General features: G+C 31.2%; 1 long non-coding RNA gene across 4 annotated transcripts; it reads left to right on the forward strand.

Moving 5' to 3' along the window:
• The first annotated feature begins 9,178 nt into the window (after positions 1–9,178).
• On the forward strand, positions 9,179–11,520 carry LOC120153252. 4 transcript variants are annotated; one of them, XR_005518778.1, is made up of 5 exons: positions 9,179–9,351; positions 9,544–9,601; positions 9,733–10,213; positions 10,407–10,490; positions 11,326–11,520. It is a non-coding gene; the product is annotated as an uncharacterized LOC120153252 (long non-coding RNA). The 4 variants fall into 4 exon arrangements; XR_005518775.1 differs by having other exon boundaries at positions 9,459–9,601; positions 11,326–11,519; XR_005518776.1 differs by having other exon boundaries at positions 9,459–9,601; positions 10,156–10,213; positions 11,326–11,503.
• The last annotated feature ends 7,987 nt before the right edge of the window (positions 11,521–19,507 follow it).

Below are 19,507 nucleotides of genomic sequence, written 5' to 3' on the forward strand. Positions count from 1 at the left end.
CCTTCCTCGGAAGGGAATTATCATCGAAAACAACATGTATAGACTCTTCTACAACTAAAGTTATTTTATTAAATACTCGATAAGCTTTAGAATTTAAGGAATAACCCATAAAAATCCCTTCATCACTTTTAGCATCAAATTTGCCATGATTTTCTTTATCGTTGTTTAAACAAAACATTTACATTCAAAAGGATGAAAATAACTAATGTTAGGCTTTTATTTTTGAAAAGTTCATATGGAGTTTTCTTCAAAATTGGCCTAATCATTACACAGTTTATAACGTAACAAGCGATATTTGTGGCTTCTGCCCAAAAATATTTTGGCAAATTGTTTTCACAAAGCATGGTTATAACCATTTCTTCTAAAGTTCAATTTTTCCTCTAAATAACTCCATTTTGTTGAGGGTTCTTGGTGCTGAAAAATGATGGCTAATACCATTAGAATTACAAAAATCAGTAAATCCAAGATTTTCAAATTTAGTACCATGATCACTCCTAACACTAATTATGGAGTAACCCTTTTCATTTTGGATTATTTTTGAAAACGTGATGAATTTTTCTAATGCTTCATCTTTAGTACTTAAAAATAGAACCCAAGTATATCTAGAATAGTCATCTACCAATACAAAGCAATATTTTTTTCCACCCAAGATAATAGGTCTAATTGGCCCAAAAAGATCTATATGGATCAATTGTAATACTCTACTAGTTGATACATCATTAATGGACTTAAAGGAAGCTATTTGATGTTTTTATTTAGCACAAGCATCACAGATTTTATCTTTATCAAATTTTAGCTTTGACAACCCTCTTACTAAATCTCCTTGAATTAGTCTTTGTAAAACACTCATACTAGTATGTTTTAGTCTCCTATGCCATAACCAACTATCATGTTCATCCTTAGAAACTAGGCATAAATTAGTCATATTTATTGAATCTAGATGCACCACGTAAATGTTTCCTATTCTATGACCAACAAGCATAATCTGATTAGATGCAATGTCAATGACTTTACAACCATTTGTTTCAAATAAGACATTGTATCCTTTATCACAAAATTGACTAATACTCAATAGATTATGCTTTAACCCATTCACATATAATACTTTTTCTATTTGTATGGAAGAGGTATCACCTATAGTACCTATACCTTCAATGTAACCTTTTGAGTTGTCACCAAAGGTTACCACTCCTCTATTTTTTGTCGTTAAGCTCTAAAACTAGCTCTTGTCTCCGGTCATATGTCTTGAGCATCCACTATCAAGGTACCATGAGTTTGAACTTGAATTTTGTGCCTTGTAGCAATGCTCATTTTCCTACAAACATAAATTAATTTTTGATTTTTGGTATCCAATTTCTTTTAGGTCCATATTCATTAGTCTCTAAAATCCTAGTCCCATTTGGTATCCATTTGTGTAGGATGTCCTTATCTTTAGTAGTAATGAGTTCTTTACGAACCCATATACTGCTAATAATTTTTCCATTAGAGGTTCTTTAGGGACCTCTATGATTGTAGTTTTAAAAACTTTTTCTAACAAAGTTGGATTTTGAACTTTCTCTATTTTCAAAACGTTTTGTTCCAACTTTATCAAAATAAGCTTTAAGATCATCAATTTTCTTTTGATGATCATCATTCATTCTTGAAAGTAGGTTATGCAAATCAGTATTTTTCTTTTCAAATTCATCTAATTTGATTTGCAATTCTTTGACCTTACTTTCAAGATCAATGTTGGTCTTGGATATGAGATTATTTCTGTTTTTCAATTTTGAAATATCATTTTTGTATTTTAAAAATACCGAAGGCAACCCAGTATATTCCTCTAACATCTCATCAAAAGAATAATCTTAGAAATTAAATGAGCTAGAGGTTACCTGGGAGCTTTCCCCGATGGCCATCAAGCACAAATTTGCTATTTCTTGTTCATCTTCATCGGAACCTTCATCATCGCTCCATGTAGCCACATGAGCCTTGTGTTTTTTCTTCGATTGACACTTCTTCTTCAATTGTGGGCAATCGTATTTGACATGACCCAGCTTTTTGTATTCGTAGCAAATAATAGGGTCTTTCTCATTCGGTTCGTTTTTGAAGCCTTCATTTCGTTTGAATTTTCTTTCTCGATTGGGCTTCATCATTTCGTCATCATCGTCATCTTCATCTGAATCACTCTCATCTTTTGTGGAATTGAGAGCAACTCCCACGTTCTTCTTTTTCTCATTCTCCTTCTTTGTCTTGTCAATCTTCTCGAGGTCTACCTCATCTTGAAGCATCATTTCATGAGTGATGAGAGAACCAATTAACTCTTCGAGAGTTAAAGACTTTAAGTTTTTAGCCTCGATGATTGTTGTCTTCTTTGATTGCCAAGATTTTGGAAGAGAGTAAACTAACTTCCTCACAAGCTTTTCATTTGGAATGATCTTTCCATATGATTTGAGACCATTGACAATCATGGAAAATCTATCCGTCATAGCTTTGATATCTTCATCCGGTTTCATCCTGAAATTTTCATAGCTATGAGTTAGAAGACTAATTTTAGATTCTTTTACCTCGTCTGTGCCTTCATGAGTGACTTGTAGTTTATCCCATATCTCCTTGGCAGTTGTACAAGATGAAACTCTCCCGTATTCATCTGGTCCAAGAGCACAAAATATAATATGGATAGCCTTTGAGTTGAGCTGGAACATTCTTGTCTCTGTTTCACTCCACAATATTGAATGAGTAGAATGAATGAAGTATCCATCTTCTATGATATTTCATTCTCCCATGTCACTTGTTTGAATGAAATACCTCATTCTATTCTTCCAATAAGCATAATTAGCTCCATTGAAGAAAGGAGGCTTGTTGACAGGCATAGAATCGAGACCGAAGTCAGACTTTGGAGTGGAGGTCATTCATGACTTGAATATCGATATAACTCTTCCCAATGAGGCGATTAAACCTTCAAATGAATGAGGCTCTAATACCAATTATTGAGTTAATCTATCGAAGAAATAGCAAAGAGGGGGTGAATTGGCAATAAAAATTTTGGTGAAATCTTTTGCAGAAAATAGAAAATAATTGCATAGCGATTTAGAGTGGTTCGACTTTCTCAACCAAAGTCTATGTCCACTACCTTAGATATCCACACTAAGGATTTTCCAACAAATTCACTAATTTGTTCTTTCTTTTGAGGAAAAAGAGTAACCTTACAACTCCCACAAGAATTATACCCAAAATTCTTGAGAACACTCTCTTCCAAAGAGAAATACAGAAATTTACAAACTTACAAAAAAACCTCACAAGATAAGATGTTTGTACAATTCTAGAATAAAGAAAGAACACTAAAAAATGAATACAATTGAGCACAATAAGTGTTCTTGAAAGCAAAATGAATATTGAATGAAAATTTGGCTTGAAATGCTCAAACTTGAGGTTTGATGCTTTCTCTTTGATTTTCTAGCTTCTCTTCTTAATTGTAGTTGATCAATGGCTCATAAGCTTGTTTAAATACACCTTGAATCACTTCTGAACGTTGGGGACATCAATAGAGTCGATATTGTGTGAAAACAATTAAATAAAACAGTTGGGAGTGTGTGTGCATCGATGCATAGCCAAGGCGCATCGGTACACTATGTGTAAAATTCAAATATTTCGACCGTTATAAGACTTAGTGCATCGGTACACTAGGGGTGCATCGGTACACTAATTACATTCGATGTTTCAAAAGAGCCAAGAGTGCATCGATTCATGGTCCGTGTATCGGTACATAAAATGCATTCGATGTTTCAAAATATTCAAGAGTGCATCGATGCATGGCTTGTGCATCGGTACATCCCTTTGGAAAATTAATTTTTGGCTCGATTTTGGTTCGAAATACTTTGTAAAATTGTTTCAAAAATATTTTAAGTTTAAAACACAATTTGATACTTTAATAAGGATTGAAATTGATCTTTGAAAAAGTTGGAGTAATATTTTGATATTCGAATAATTGAATCGAATATACTTTAAAAATGATTGTGAAATCTTAAAATTCAATAACCCTTAATTTGTTATATCAAAACATCAAAATGTTTTCAACAAGGATAATTGTGTAAACAAGAAAACCTCACAAGGTAGGTGTTTACAAAGATTTAAGCTCACAAGAATAAATCCTAAAGATATACAATTAAGCTGAAACACACTGTGTACAAGAGAAAAAGAAATAAGAGTGAAAAGCTTTTCTCTTGATGATGAATGCTTGGAAATGTGTTGTGTAACCTTCTTCAAGTGTCCTTAACTTGTTTTTATATGTTGGAATGTGTTTGTGACCATTTCTAGCTGTTGGGGATCAATTATAACCTTTACCTACAATCAAAAACAACATTTAATACACAAGGGATCCTTCCTTTTGTGAAAGTGATTGATCATTTTTCAAATAATTCGACTGCTACAAGAAAGGGATTGATCTTTTAAGGGAAGGGATCAATCCTTTTCATCGAGGGATCGATCCTTTTGGTGAAGGGATCGATTCTTTTTCAAGGGGGTTGATCCTTTGGTCAAGGGATTGATCCTTTTGTTAAGGAATCGATCATTTGAGCAAAAAATGCTTGTAAACTTAACTTTAAAGCGCAAAAATGATCGAGTATATTTTTGAAAAAGTTCGACTAAGTTGAAAAACCTTTCAAATATATTTTTTTCAAGTTAATTTGGACTTTGAATTATTTTTTGAATCATTTAAACAAATTCAATTAAGTCCAAAAACATTTTTCACTTATTTTTTTATATCAAAATATAGGTTAACACAATATTTTTCATAACGGAAAATGACACCAAAATATATGTAAAAAATATAATGCTTGGTAGTTTTCTTTGTTTAAATTCTTCTACCCAAGATGCAAGCTTTATGTATATGCTCAATCTCTTGGTCTCTATTAGACCGAATGAATAGAGGATTACTGAGAACAAACATAATTCTAAACGGCATCCTAAAATCAATCAACAAAAAATATAAGTGTAAACATTAGATAATATATTTAAATTATTAATATTATAGGTATAAAAACATATTAAATGTCAAAATATTATTAAATATTTAAATGTATGAAACATAATTTAAATATTAAATTAATTTAAAATAAGATATTTAATAAATTTATACAATAAATAATTATCTATGTATATAATTAAAAAAATATGATAGAAAGGATTCAAATAAGGAAAACTCAATACATAATAGACAATATTGTCCAATTTGATGGTTTACCTATCTATCTGATAAAAAAATATCTAATAAAGCTTGACTCCTTGTTTTGCTAATTTAATTACTTTGTAAGATATTTTAATTTTAAAATTAATGAAATTAAGTCTTAACTTCTTTAATTTTTATATTTTAGTTATATTTTTGATTTCCCAACTATATTCTTTTCAAAATCATACCAACATTATATTTTTGTTTCATTTTGACTAGGGGTGAGTAAAACTCGACTCGACTCGAAAAATCGATTTTTTTTTCAATTTCTAGTTATTCGAATTGAGTTATTCGAGTCAATTCGAATTATAAATTCGGCTTTCGAGTTCGAGACAAGTTGAAATTTTGAATTTTTGAGTTACTCAAAAAATAAAAAATTTGACTAAGTATTTTGATAAATTTACGATTTAGTCCTTGATTTCATTATTTCTTCAATTCCTCCTTCATTTTAAGTCCATTTTTTACCAAATTTGATCCACATGTTCCTAAACCATAGTAGAATGCATGTGTACTTTCAATTACTCTTTTTGATAACAAATTTTTTATTTTTCAATTTAGTCCTTCAATTTTTCATAATCTCCTTATTTCTTCAATTCGTCATTTATTTTAAGTCCATTTTTTACCAAACTTGAGCCACATACTCCTATACCATAGTCAAATACATGTGTACTTTCAATTACTATTTTTGATAACAAATTTTTTATTTTTTTATTTAATCCTTCAATTTTCCATAATCTTCTTATTCCTTCAATTTATGGTTTATTTTAAGTCTTTTGTTTTACCAAATTTGTCTCATATACCACAATAGAATACCTATTTAACTTCAATTGTTATTTTTTTACTAAAGATGTACTCTCTCTTTTATTTAGTCGTTTACTTTGCATTTTACTCAATTTAGTCTTTTGACTACAATTGTTTGCAAATTTTTTCTTCTCACCAATTCCTTGACTCATTTATACTTTCATCAATATTTGACCCTCAAAATACTTTCTTTAAACTATAATATTATGAATATATTTCATAATTTTGGGTTGTATTTGATATATTAAATAACATTATAATATGAAAGAATATATATATATATATATATCATGGATAGATAACAACTGATAGTTGGTAGTTGATTCCAATAATTGGTTTGACTAACTAATTTGATTAGTGATTTGAGAAACTGATTTGATTAATTATTTATATAAAAGTGTTTGGTAAAATTTAGCTTATAGCTGATAGTTGATATGGTTAAAATAACAAATAAGGGTATGATACATTTAGTTGTTAAGTACATATATGTTTTATAATACTTTAGTCTTTATTGGGTTGAAATTATTCAGATAAAATGCTTTTGACAAGGAATTAAAAATTCCTTAAGAAAATTAGTGAATATTTTTGAAAATTTTAAATATATTTTTTACAGTTTAATATTTTAAAATATTAACCTTGTGAGATTCATAGATACTATTAACTTTGTATAAAAAAATCAATACTACATTTTTTACTTACATGTTTTACTTCTTAACTAAAATATATTTGAGAATCTACAACTAAAGAATGGAATAATAAAATAAAATTTCAGCTTAAATATATTAGGATGAAGGCTATTTCATTATATTAGGTTTTATGACAATGATATAATTATGGAAAAAATAAGGTCAAATAAGTCATTTAACATCTTATTTTGCAATCAACTTTTCCAAACCGCTGGATTTTCTAGAGTTTTCATTTTCAGTTTATTTTGCACAATAAGCTCTTTCAAAAAGGTGTTTACCAAACACTAAAAATGGAAGATTTGACTATCAATCAGCTATTTATGTCCAAATAAGCTAAAAGCTCTTCAAAAAGATGTTTGCCAAACACCCCCGAAGTAAAAAAAAAAAACTAGAACAAATCATTGTCATAATACTAAAAATATTAACCTTGTAAAATACACCTCTAATTTTGACCATCTGACGTTAAAAAAATTAACGAATGTTGACGTGTCATTATAGGATAATATTATATCAACATTGAAAAAATAATCAAGTCAATAATTCTATTTATTTTTTAACGACAATTAGCAAAATGGAACCAAAGCATAATATTATGTATGATTTTGAAGAAAAAAATTAAGTGACCAAAACAGAACCACAAGAATAGGTGAGTCACTAAATATGTAGTTTACCCTTTCATTATTTAAACTTAACACAATTTTGATTTATGATTGCTGATTTTGAAGGTGTTTTTTAATGTTTGCATGTTCTCCAACAGTGCACTGTGTTTATCTTTTTGGTCGATTATTAGGTTGGTTGTGAAATGAGTATTTTAAGCAATCAACTTTTTTGTATACAATTGGACTTAAATGCATTTTCTTAATGAAATAATTAAGGACACATTTAGGGATATCAATGCCAACATAATTAAGATGGGATTCTATCATCCAAATTTTGGTTTTTTTGAGTTACTTCATTACCCTCAACCCATTACCAAAAACAGTGATTGGGTTCATTTCTTTTTCTATTTTCACTTTCTATAAGTACATATTTAATATTATAATAACACTAACAGTAATATTTAATAACGAAAATCTTTATAATTTTACTATAAAAATATATAAATACATATCTAATATTTAAAAAAATAATAATAATCATAAAAAATAGAATAAAAACCCTACCAAAAGAAAAACCTTAAACCTATAAGTGATTGGGTTCATTTCTTTTAATCAATGAGATAATTTGGTTCGTGCTATGTTTATAATTTTATTCAAGCGCCAAAACTTAAATCCTAAAGCTCTCACGAAATAAGGTCCCGTTTGATTCAAGGATTATTTCATTCCTGAAGGAATTTTTTTTCTGAGTTAAAGATACTCACGTTTGGATGAACAATATTCCCAAATAAGCAATGTTATTAAAATCGGACCGGATTGGCCGGTTTGACCGGTTGAACCGTGAACCGGTGGCCTGTCCGGTCCAGTTAACTCTCAAAACCGGATTAGCACAGAATCGGTAAAGAACCGGAAGAACCGGCTGAAAACCGACAAAACCGGGGTGAACCGCCGGTTCACTTTTTTTCTTTAAAAAAAATTAAACCAAACGACGTTATTTGTTCAACGAGCCGAGTCAAATTCGAGTATTGCTGAGCTCGACTCGAACTCAAAAAACTTTAAAAGTAAGCTCAACTCGACTCAAAAACTCACGAGCTAAAAATTATCAACTCGAAATATAATATTAAAACTTGAAATCGAAAAGGCTCGAACTCAAAAAAAAAAATTAGAAGTTCGATTGAAGGCTAAAATTTAAGTTCAATTGAAGCCTAAAATTTGAGCTCAATTGAAGCGAAAGAATAGTTCGCTTTGTGCTCACCAAAAGGCTCCATGATTTTGAATGTCAAATTACCTCTATTATTTATAGAAGTAAGTTGGGATGCTCTTCTATGTTTCTTAGTCATGTGGGATTGTTTTGTTCTCATATTTTTACTCTTTAAACTTTTTGGATACTCTTCTATGTTTCTTAGCCATGTGAGATTGTTTTTTTTTAAACAATTAAACCAAATGACATCATTTGTTATAATTTTTTTAAGCCCCAATTTTATTTTTTTGATTATAGTTATATAATTATATTTATTATTTAATATGTTTTACCTTAAATATTATGTTGTAGTTGATTTGAATCATTTTGTTTCACTTAATTTTATAGTTTTTTATTTATACATGTTATGAGTTATATTTTTATACCTTTTAATATTGTAAACTTAAAAAAAGTGTTACATATATATTAATATTGCTTTGAATATTATGTAAAATTAAAAAAAAATTATTTTATATAAAATCCGATTCAACTGCGATTAAATCCAATTGAACCAGTGAACCAATGAATTAGTACCTTCACCGATTCAATGTCCGATCCGATTTTAAAAACATTGCAAATAAGAGTAAAAATTAAATACAACAGTGGTTTTTGTGTTATGTTTTACTGGAATATTAATCTCACGTCTCCCTTATGTATTTGTTTATTCCCGTCTTCTATTGGCTAAAAAAACCCTCATCTCCCGTTAGCTTACTTCTGGCTGAAACAAAATTTCTTGCGAGAGTTGTTGCAAAGAGGTTTCCATTACTGCTCCAACGGACTTCTTCTTCTGTGGTGCTCTATCTCTATCTGTTAATTTGTTGTTAGGTTCGGCTCTCTCTCCCTATTTGTAGTTTTTGTTCCTCCCCAGTCGTACTGTTAAATCCACGCGTTTCTATTATTCAAAGGTTACTCCACCATCTTTGTCTTCTCAGTTCTGTCTTTTCTAGCACTCGATCTTGGACTGGGCTTTGATGGGTCTTTGGTTTCGGTTTTGGTTATTTCGTTTGATTCATCTAGTTTGACACGGTCTGGCCAGCGGAAGTGTATAGATCCTTCGGATTCTCCTACAAGTTTGGTACTAACTTTATAGTCCTTTTCTTATTTCTGAATAAAATGTTTTTGAAAGATTTGTTTGATATTGAATGCGAACAAGGAGTATTTCTTTGTAATGGTGTCATAATGTTTCTCTTTTTTTTTTTGGTTTAGTCTCGAGTAGAATCTGCAAAATGGAGTGATTTAGTCTCAACAGGTTATTTTCCAGAAGTTGAACCAGTGGAAGTGAGAATTTTGGGTAATATGAATTTGGTTGTTGTATGTGGAAGTTTTAATCACTGCCTGGAATAAACTGAGAAACCTAAAAATCTTTCAAGTCGGTTGTAGTTGAGTTCGGTTCAGTTTTAGTCCGGACTCTGGATAATATATAAACACATTTGGTCTGTTTCTGGCTGAGAAATTAAGAACCTGAAGACCAAATTGATCCAAGTTGGTAGAATTTGGTTTCGTATGACATTTGATTCATCTTCTGTTTGGTTTTTAAGAAGATGGGCCATTATTACCCATTCTCCGGTTAATTTATTGAATCATAGTTTAAGAAGTGCTTAATCTTTGAATCTCGGAGCTGATATACAGTACTGTTAAATCCGAAGTGAAGCGGGCTATTTCCGACATCCAAAATGAGCTTCAGGGTGTAAGTTATTTTAATTTTTTTGGATTCAAGATTCTACTTTGGGTACCTAGATGAGTTCAAGTCCTTAAACACTAGGTTACTTTTGTCTTTGAAGCTGCTTTTCTCAACATGCTCTTTTAAACTATGACCTTCCTAGTACAGAGGTCAAACTGTATGGCGGTCAGTGATCTGTTATTGCTTCTTATGATTTCAGGCTATCAGGAGGAATAATCCAACTACCGATGCAGTCGAGTTTGTGTCAGACATACAACATGAATATGCTACAAAACTCGAGCTGGTAATTTTCTTCTTTGCAATCATCTATATTATTCATGAATCACGACTCGTGTGCAAGTGTCAGATATGAGCATGCATTTGACACATGTCTGTTCAATGTTCAGTATATGGAGTACTTAATGGGTCAGATCCTCGTATTTATATCCGAAAATGTATTAGAAAAGGGTTTCAAATATGAGCACCTGAAAGAAAAATTTAAAATCAAACTAGCATAGCTGCAATGACTACAACATTAATCTTCTTACTAGCAGTCTAGCTTCATTTATTGATGCTATATTAGGAGTTCTGAGATACTATTAGGTACCATTTATAGAGTATTGTGTGATATTTGAGTTAAAGATATATGTTAGAGGAGAAGAAGGGCGATGCAAAATTTTGTAAGACATTTATAATTTTCAGATAGATTTGAGTTGAAGAGATACGAGAACTTGGCCACTAATATCACCCCTATTTTCTTTTAAACTGTGCCAATCCATTTCGGTCTGGATTTGTGAGGCAGATCAACAGCACATTCCCTTTGGTTGGCCAGATCAGAGGCCTACGGCTTTTTCTTCTGCTTCCCACCTCCTTCCCTCTCCCTTTGGGGCGTTGGACCCTCAATATAATCTGGTGATTGCTAGGATTCTTTTACCATGTATCCTGATTGGATTGGTTGTTCTGGCCTTGTCAACCAATTTAATAGTGTTGTTTAATCTCAGCCAAATTACTTGACAGAATGAAAGTTCAACATAAGTGAAAATATTTGTTCTTTTTGGTACCAAATTTTAAGTAGTGCATGTTACTCTGGCTAAATAAATATTTAACGAGTATATTTTCCTATTTCCTTACATTTGCAGTCCCAGGAACGTGCCAGACAACTTCGAGCCGACCTAGCTGTAGAGGAACACCGGGGCATGGAGCTTAGTAGGAGAATCCGAAGGATCTATACACTTCCGCTTGGAGGACCCAATAGTAGCGTTAATATGCATTTATTAAATTAATAAACGATGTACCACTTCAACATAATTAAAACTCATTTCGAGAAATAAGAAATAGAAGCATTATATGTGCTTTTAAAAAAGGACTAATTTTTACCTTGGCCATGTTAAAAATAAAATTGGAAATGGTTGTTAATGCTCTACTTCGAGCATAGACAAAAGATTCAACAGTCAGATTTTCGAATTGAATTTTAATCTTTGGGAATTCCAAATCCACTCTGCAACATCACAAACCAGAACAATTTTTAAATAACAATGAAGATCACTCTAGGGGATAATAATGATAACAACCTCAACCAAAAATTTTAAAATAAAATGTTGAAATTATTGAAAGAATAAATATAAATTTTAGCTTTTGTTCTTATTTAAAAATAGCTTAAATTATAAAATTTAGCTTTTGTTCTCTTAGGAGTAAAATGGTTCATCTATTAAAATTTTCATATGTTTATTTAGTTAAATCTTGATGTAAACTTTTAATATATTTTTAGATAAATAATGTAAAAAATAATATTATTTATAAATTTTTATTCTACCCATTTATCTTTTAATTTTTTTAAAAAAATTATATATAAATTTTATTAAAAAGTATATAAATTTAAAATAATAAAGTAATATATTTTCGATGATTTTTTATATAAATATTTTCATTTAAATATTTAGAATTTCACTTGTTAACACATAATATAGCACAAAGATAATTTGGTAAAATATACGTTCTAGTAATCTCATATTCCTTCAACCAAATATTGTAATTATACATTTATGCCAAACAAACTAAACACAGTAATGTAACATTCCCAATAATGTATCAGGTAATGTTACATTACGATAATCTTATTCCCGAAAGTAATGCTACATTCTATGAACCAAACGCACCCTAAGTGAAACTCATGTTTTACGTTATCATCTTTTAAGTTAATTTTTATTATGAATTGATAATTGAAGACAAGCAGGGAAAGAGAATTTGCAGGTGAACTGTTATCCCGAATTTAGACAATAATTGACCCAACATTTGCTCCATGCCGAAACAAACACATTACTTTTAAGGACTTCAGTAATGCTGAAAACTTCTATTTGATTTCATTTATGGTATTCTCTCAAGAAAGGCGGGTTAATATACGGCTAATATACGGCGTTACCGGATACATTAAAAGATATTTAACAAATTCGGTTTAGCGCTATCGGAAATGTTGAGTAATAATAATGCAGTAGGTCTAAATCATGAAGAAATATTAAAAAAATTGGCAACCGGTAAACTTAGCTTGTCGGTTTATGTCGATACTTTATAAAACTGTATCGATCCACATCAATATAACAGGTAAAAATATGACAAAACCGGTCTCGAAAAGATAAAACCGGTAAAGCGATATCGGCTATATTGAAAGTGTCGATACTTTAATATAAGTATTGACACTTTGTGAATTTAAAAGAGAAGTAGTTTTAGAGCCTATAAAGTGTCGATATTTTATAATAATGTATCGATCCACAATGATATAACAGGTAAAAATATGACAAAATCGGTCTCTAAAGGACAAAACCGGTATAGAGCGATCAGATATATTGAAAGCGTCGATACTTTAATATAAGTATCGACACTTTGTGAATTTAAAAGAGAAACAGTTTTAACGCCTATAAAGTGTCGATATTTTATAACAATGTATCTATCCACAATGATATAACAGGTAAAAATATGACAAAATCGGTCTCTAAAGGACAAAACTAGTATAGAGCGACCGAATATATTGAAAGTGTTGATACTTTAATATAAGTATCGACACTTTGTGAATTTAAAAGAGAAGCAGTTTTAGCGCCCTTAAAGTGTCGATACTTTATAACAATGTATCGATCCAAAACGATATAACAGGTGACAAAACCGGTCTCTAAAGGACAAAACCGGTATAGAGCGATCGGATATATTTAAAGTGTCGATACTTTAATAAGTACGCGTAATAAATTATCGATACTTTCAAATAAATAGTTAATTATACTATCGAAAGTATCGACACTTTTGTAGTTGTATCGATTAAATATAAATAACATATCCGGTGAAATTATAAAGCGCATGGTTAAATATCATCTGAAAAATAGATAGAACGGACGAGTTTTTGAAATCAAAGCATAATTGTTGCTGCATTTCAGAAGGTGTTTCTAAAGCGAAGTTTGTTTGTTTGTTGCTACAATCGAATCGAAAAGTACGTTCTCGAAACCCTAGTTTTTTTATTATTACAGTAATCGAGAATATGGTTTTTATATGTTGTTTGTGGTTTTGGAGTAAAGAAGCATTTGTGACCGATTACTGGTAGAAAGTGATATTCTAGGTAAAATATAAATATTGATACTTTTATTAAATATTATAGGTAGAAAATGATATTATAGGTTTTATAAATGTGCCGATACTTGGAGTATTGAGTGTTTCAATTCGTTTGAAGGAAATATGGATTAGGGTTTTTAGGTTTGGTTTGGAGATTTCGAATCGAAACCAAGAAGGATTTAGGACCGATTATATAATATTATAGGTAGAAAATAAATATGGATACATGTATATAATATTATAGGTAGAAAATTATATTTTAGGTTGTATAAATGTGCCGACACATTTTGTAGTGACCATTCAAATTCTTTTGAAGAAAATCGTTTTAACACAAGAGTATTTATATATATTTGTATATTGAATAAAGTGTATGTAACAAGTATTTGATTTGATTTGCGTAAACTGATATATGAAGGAAAAATGGAGTCAATGGGTGGAAAAATTGTTGGTGGCGCAGATGACTTTGAAATTGAGGCCGAGACTCGAAAGCAACCAAAGGGTAGATATATGTACTTCTAGTAAGTATCAATGTCTTTTTATTATTATTGCTGAAATGATAATTGGATTAAAGTATTGAATAACTTTAAATTGATTACAAATTTTAAATGTTAACAATATGACCGAACGCCAAAGGATGAAGGAAGATGGCGAACACATCGGTTCGGTATGTAAATTGAAATTGATATTGAGTATTATTTAGCGTTAATGTATTGATTAAGAAACGTTTATGCTTAATATTAGGTGAGAAATGATGTGTTGGAGATATGGAATTCGATGAGTGATGTTGATAAGGAACCTTACATCGCACAGTCAAAGATGGATAGTGAAGAATACAAAGAATGGAGGAAAGCACATGAAAAGAAGGTATTCATTAAACTTGTAAATACGTTGATACAAAATATATAAGAACTATAACATTATATATTGTTAAAAAATGTAGGAAGTGTCGACAAGGTGCAACATTAAAAGGGTGAATTCATTAATTAAACACCTTAAGGAAAAGGTTCAGTTGAATGTGCTGGGAGAAATAGGGTTTGGATCGTTGGTAGGAGTAAGGGATCGACCTATTCGGAGGGAATTGTGTCGATCCTTGATGGCAAAATTTGATGTCGAACAATGTATTGCTAAATATGGTGATTTTTTATTTCCTCTGGGGATCCCATGTGTTGCAGCCGTCTTGGGGTAGGAAATGAAGTCAAAAGTGTTGTAGAAGTCTCTAAGAGTAAGAACCGGAAAGCACTTGCCTCCAAATATGGTTTGAAGCAGAAGGTGACATATGCTGAACTTGAAAAGGAAATCAAAAGTGGATCTTACGGGGGGATAAGCTGAAGGCTCGAGTTCTATTGTACCTTGTCGAGATCTTTCTTTGTCCAACGGGTGATACGTCAACGAACAATGACTATATGAAGCTCATTTGCGATGAAGGCTTGAAGGGTGAATTCAATTGGGCTGAATATGTCCATTCAAGATTGATTGAATGAGTTGAAGAACGTTTTTGTTTTTTATATAAAATGATAGTATAATTATTATATAAAAATTATAAATTTTATTATAAATGCAGGTTGCACTGTTCGATTTTTGGTCGGGCTGTGAGGCAGTGCCGACTTATGAAAGAATCGGAGTGGCACGCATCCGTGCATGGGGGAAGAAGTTGGATAGTCCAAGGAAGCAAGAAAGGGTAATAAATATAATTAAATAATATTAAGAATATAATAAATGTCTTAATATTGTAATTTAATTTTGAAGGTTATTGGCAAGGAGGTAGAGGAGGCAGAGGAGAAGAAAGAAAACATGGTTGTATTGGGGGATGACGGTGAGGGAAAATAGAGTAAATTTGACATTTTGATGTCTGAATTGGCTGATATCAAAAAAATCCAATTTGATATCATGAAAAGACAATCAAGAGTCGAAGAGAAACTTGAGAGAGTCGAAGAGACACTTGAGAGGCATAAGGGGGATGTAGAAGGAAAAATAAATGGAGTGGTGAAAGAAGTTAAGGTGTTGAGGGGTGAAGTGGTGAAAGAAGTTTAAGTGTTGAGGGATGAAGTGGTGAAAGAAGTTGAGGTGTTGAGTGGTGAACTTAAGACGGTGATGGGTGAAAAAATTGATGGAGTGGTGAAGGAGGTTGTGGAATTGAGGAGTGAACTTACGGGGGTGAAGGGGTTGATGAATACTTAGATGAAGGAGAAAAATTGAAGGGTGAAATAAAATAGATGAAGAGCTATGTAGAGAAAAAATACGATGGACTGAAAAAATATGAAGAAGAAAAGATGGAGGAAGAAGAAAAGATGGAGAAAATGATGAGGAAGGATGTCGATGTGATCTATACATCGGAGAGTGTTATAGATGCAGATTTGGATTCGGAATGTCCTGCACCCCAGAAGAAGAAGCAGAAGGTAAGCTGAATAAAAGAAAACTTAATTTGATCTTTATCATGTTGTTGTGACAAAAAATTTTATGCAAAACTATAGGTTGAAAAAGCGGATATTCCAAGCTGAATTAATGACCTTGAAGTTGTAATTTGTGATTATTTATGGAATAGTGGGTTAGAATCGGGGTAAGTGAAATATATTTCTTTGTGAGTGATATTTAAATATTTCATGAAAAAGATATTAATCCTAATGATTCATACAAATGTTCTGTAATCTCAATGGGAAATCAATTCGCTAGTGTATCCGACATTGCAACGTTGAAGCCTACGGAATGGGTTGGCAGTATGGTAAGTAGAAAGTACAAAATGTTAAAACCTATTGAATATGTTCTGATTGTATAATTAATTTTGTTAGGTTATTGATTTGCTCGCCTGGACAGTATGCTACGATTTGAAAAAGTCACTCTGGAGGATTGGCTACCTTTCATACCACTTAGCGGTGAGTTAAATTAATAAATGTTGAAAAGTAGTGTTATAGACGGTAAATTAATAATGATTATCGCGTAATTGCAGCAACAGCCGTTGGATGCCAACAACAAAGTAAGGGTTGAGGATATTGCTAGCTTTTGGGGTCCTATATTTGGTAACTATGTGAAATTCACCGATTGTTAGAAGGTAAGACACCATACAAATTGCAAATGATGTTTTCGGATATAGAATGTTAAATTTTGTCAAATTGGGTGGGAAATTTGTTGCAGATCATGATCACAATAAACTACCATAATTCACATTGGTATCTGTTGGTGTTGGATATGGTAGATCGTGTTGCAACATTATATGATAGTTTGTTTACATCTGAAGCAGCTAAACAGAGAGTGAATGATGCTAAGAGATTGGTATGTATGAAAGGAAATTATGTTAATTATAATGCATAATTTATTTGGATCATAAATTCATATTTTTTAATGTAGATGAAAATATTAGATAGTTATAATAAGAAACGCAATTGGGTAGAAGCATGTAAATCTCTAGGAAACCGCCCCTTGAAAAATTTCAAATTTGTGAAGCATAAGATGAATGAGCAAGTGAATAGGTATGAGATGTTATCATACATAGAAAGCTTAATTTATACAGGTTTCATAATTGACATGTGTGGTATTCAAATTTTGTAACAGATATGATTGCGGCATGTATGTGATGATGCAGATGGAATTGATCGGTTCTACAGGGGCAACTGGTGATTTTTTAAGTGGAATTAAAAATTTGTTTGCGGTTAAATTGTTAAAAGTCATAGATTAAATGTTGTGGTTTACAATACTTAACGTATTGACAATTTGAATATAGGTTGTTGGACAGTGGGATCGATCGCGAATATTAAACGATCTCGTAAGCCACAATCAAAATCAACTAAGAGAAGAGATAACAAAAGCTGCCATGAGACACAAGAATAACAAAAGGAAGCGATGATGTAAATGTAGGGTTAATTTTGTATAAGATTTATAATTTTGTATACTATTTATAATTTTGTATGTGAATGTAATTATGTATGAGATGAGAAAAGTTAGCAGTATGTTGTTGTACATGTTTCTTATACACAGTAAGAGTCATGTTGATACTTACGATATATGGAGATCGTTGTCTGCATTATTCCAAATGTCATCATAATTGTCATCATGTGCGGCACTGAATGGTCATTCCATATTGAAGGTATGTATAATAACTACAAAATTCAATAACTTTCAAGTAAAAGGTAAATTTAAAATGTAGGTGGTAAAAATAGACTTTTTTAATGACAAAATTAATAAACACAAAGATTTGTTTCCAACATTTTGTCCAGTATGGTTCCCAAACGTAAAGTTTCCAAATGTAAAGTTTCCAAAAAATAGGTAAACATATGTGTCGATACATTTATAAAAAGTATCGATCCCAAAAACATTGAAACCCATAATTATAATGTAATAGGTAATTTTATAATATAACCAGTATAAATATACCGGTTTTATGTGAGAATAAGTCTACATAATGTATCGACACTTTTGAAATTGTTGTCGATACTTTTTTTCCAGAATGAATGCCCAAAATGGTGAACGCATAAAGTGTAGATACATTTATAAAAAATATCGATCCCAGAAACATCGAAACCCATAATTATAATGTAATAGGTAAATTTACAATGTAATCGAAATAACTATACCGGTTTTATGAGAGAATAGGTCTACATAATATATCGACACTTATGGAATTTGTGTCGATACTGTTTGTCAAGAAGGAATGCCCAAAAGGGTGCACGCATAAAGTGTCGATACATTTTTAAAAAGTGTCGATACATTTTTAAAAAGTGTCGATCCCAGAGACATCGAACCCATAATTATAATGTAATAGGTAATTTTGTAATGTAACTTGTATAAATATACCAGGTTTATGTGAGAATAGGTCTACATAAAGTATCGACACTTTTTAATTATGTGTCGATACATTTTGTCCATAATGAATGCCCAAAAAAATGGTGCACGCATAAAGTGTCGATACATTTATAAAAAGTATCGATCCCAGAAATATCGAAACCCATGATTATAATGTAATAAGTAATTTGTCAATGTAACCGGTATAAATACACCAGTTTTATGCGAGAATAGGTCTAGAAAATGTATCGACACTTCTGGAATTTGTGTCGATACTTTTTGTCCAAAAGGAATGCCAAAAGGGTGCACCCATTAAGTATCAATACATTTTTAAAAAGTGTCGATCCCAAAAACATCGAAACCGATAATTATAATGTAATAGGTAAATTTCCAATGTAACCGGTATAAATATACCGGTTTTATGAGAAAATAAGTCAGCATAAAGTATCGACAATTGTTAAATTTGTGTCGATACCATTTTAAAAATCACGTGTTTTTTCCCCTTCATTATTTATAGATTATAATTGATACAAACTCCAAATCGATAAACCCTAAACCTAAAGACAGAAGAGAACTCTTCATCTCCAACGAATACCAACGTTCTCATAACAGTGACGATCAGATATTCAGGTAACTTTATCGATATTTTATGGGTTTGATTGATTTCCATATTGGAGTTTTTTCCTGAATGTGTTTGTGTTTCAATGTAACAACATCCACACCCAAAATGGCTCCAAAACGTCAGCGTCCGAAGTGCGGTCTTTCTCAAAGCTTTTCTCAACCACAACCTCCTTCTAAAACAATCGGTTTTTCTGAGGAAACCAGTTCTTTCGAAACTTTGAACTTTAGATCTGATACAGAGAAAGAAATATGGCAGAGGAGTTTTAAAGTATAGAAGATTCGTCCCGAACGTGTCATTGACCTGGGTTTCTTGTTCGATGATAAATATGTATTTAG

Source organism: Hibiscus syriacus, unplaced genomic scaffold (genome assembly GCF_006381635.1).
Source record: "Hibiscus syriacus cultivar Baekdansim isolate YM2019G1 unplaced genomic scaffold, ASM638163v2 tig00002840_pilon, whole genome shotgun sequence".
NCBI lineage: Eukaryota > Viridiplantae > Streptophyta > Magnoliopsida > Malvales > Malvaceae > Hibiscus > Hibiscus syriacus.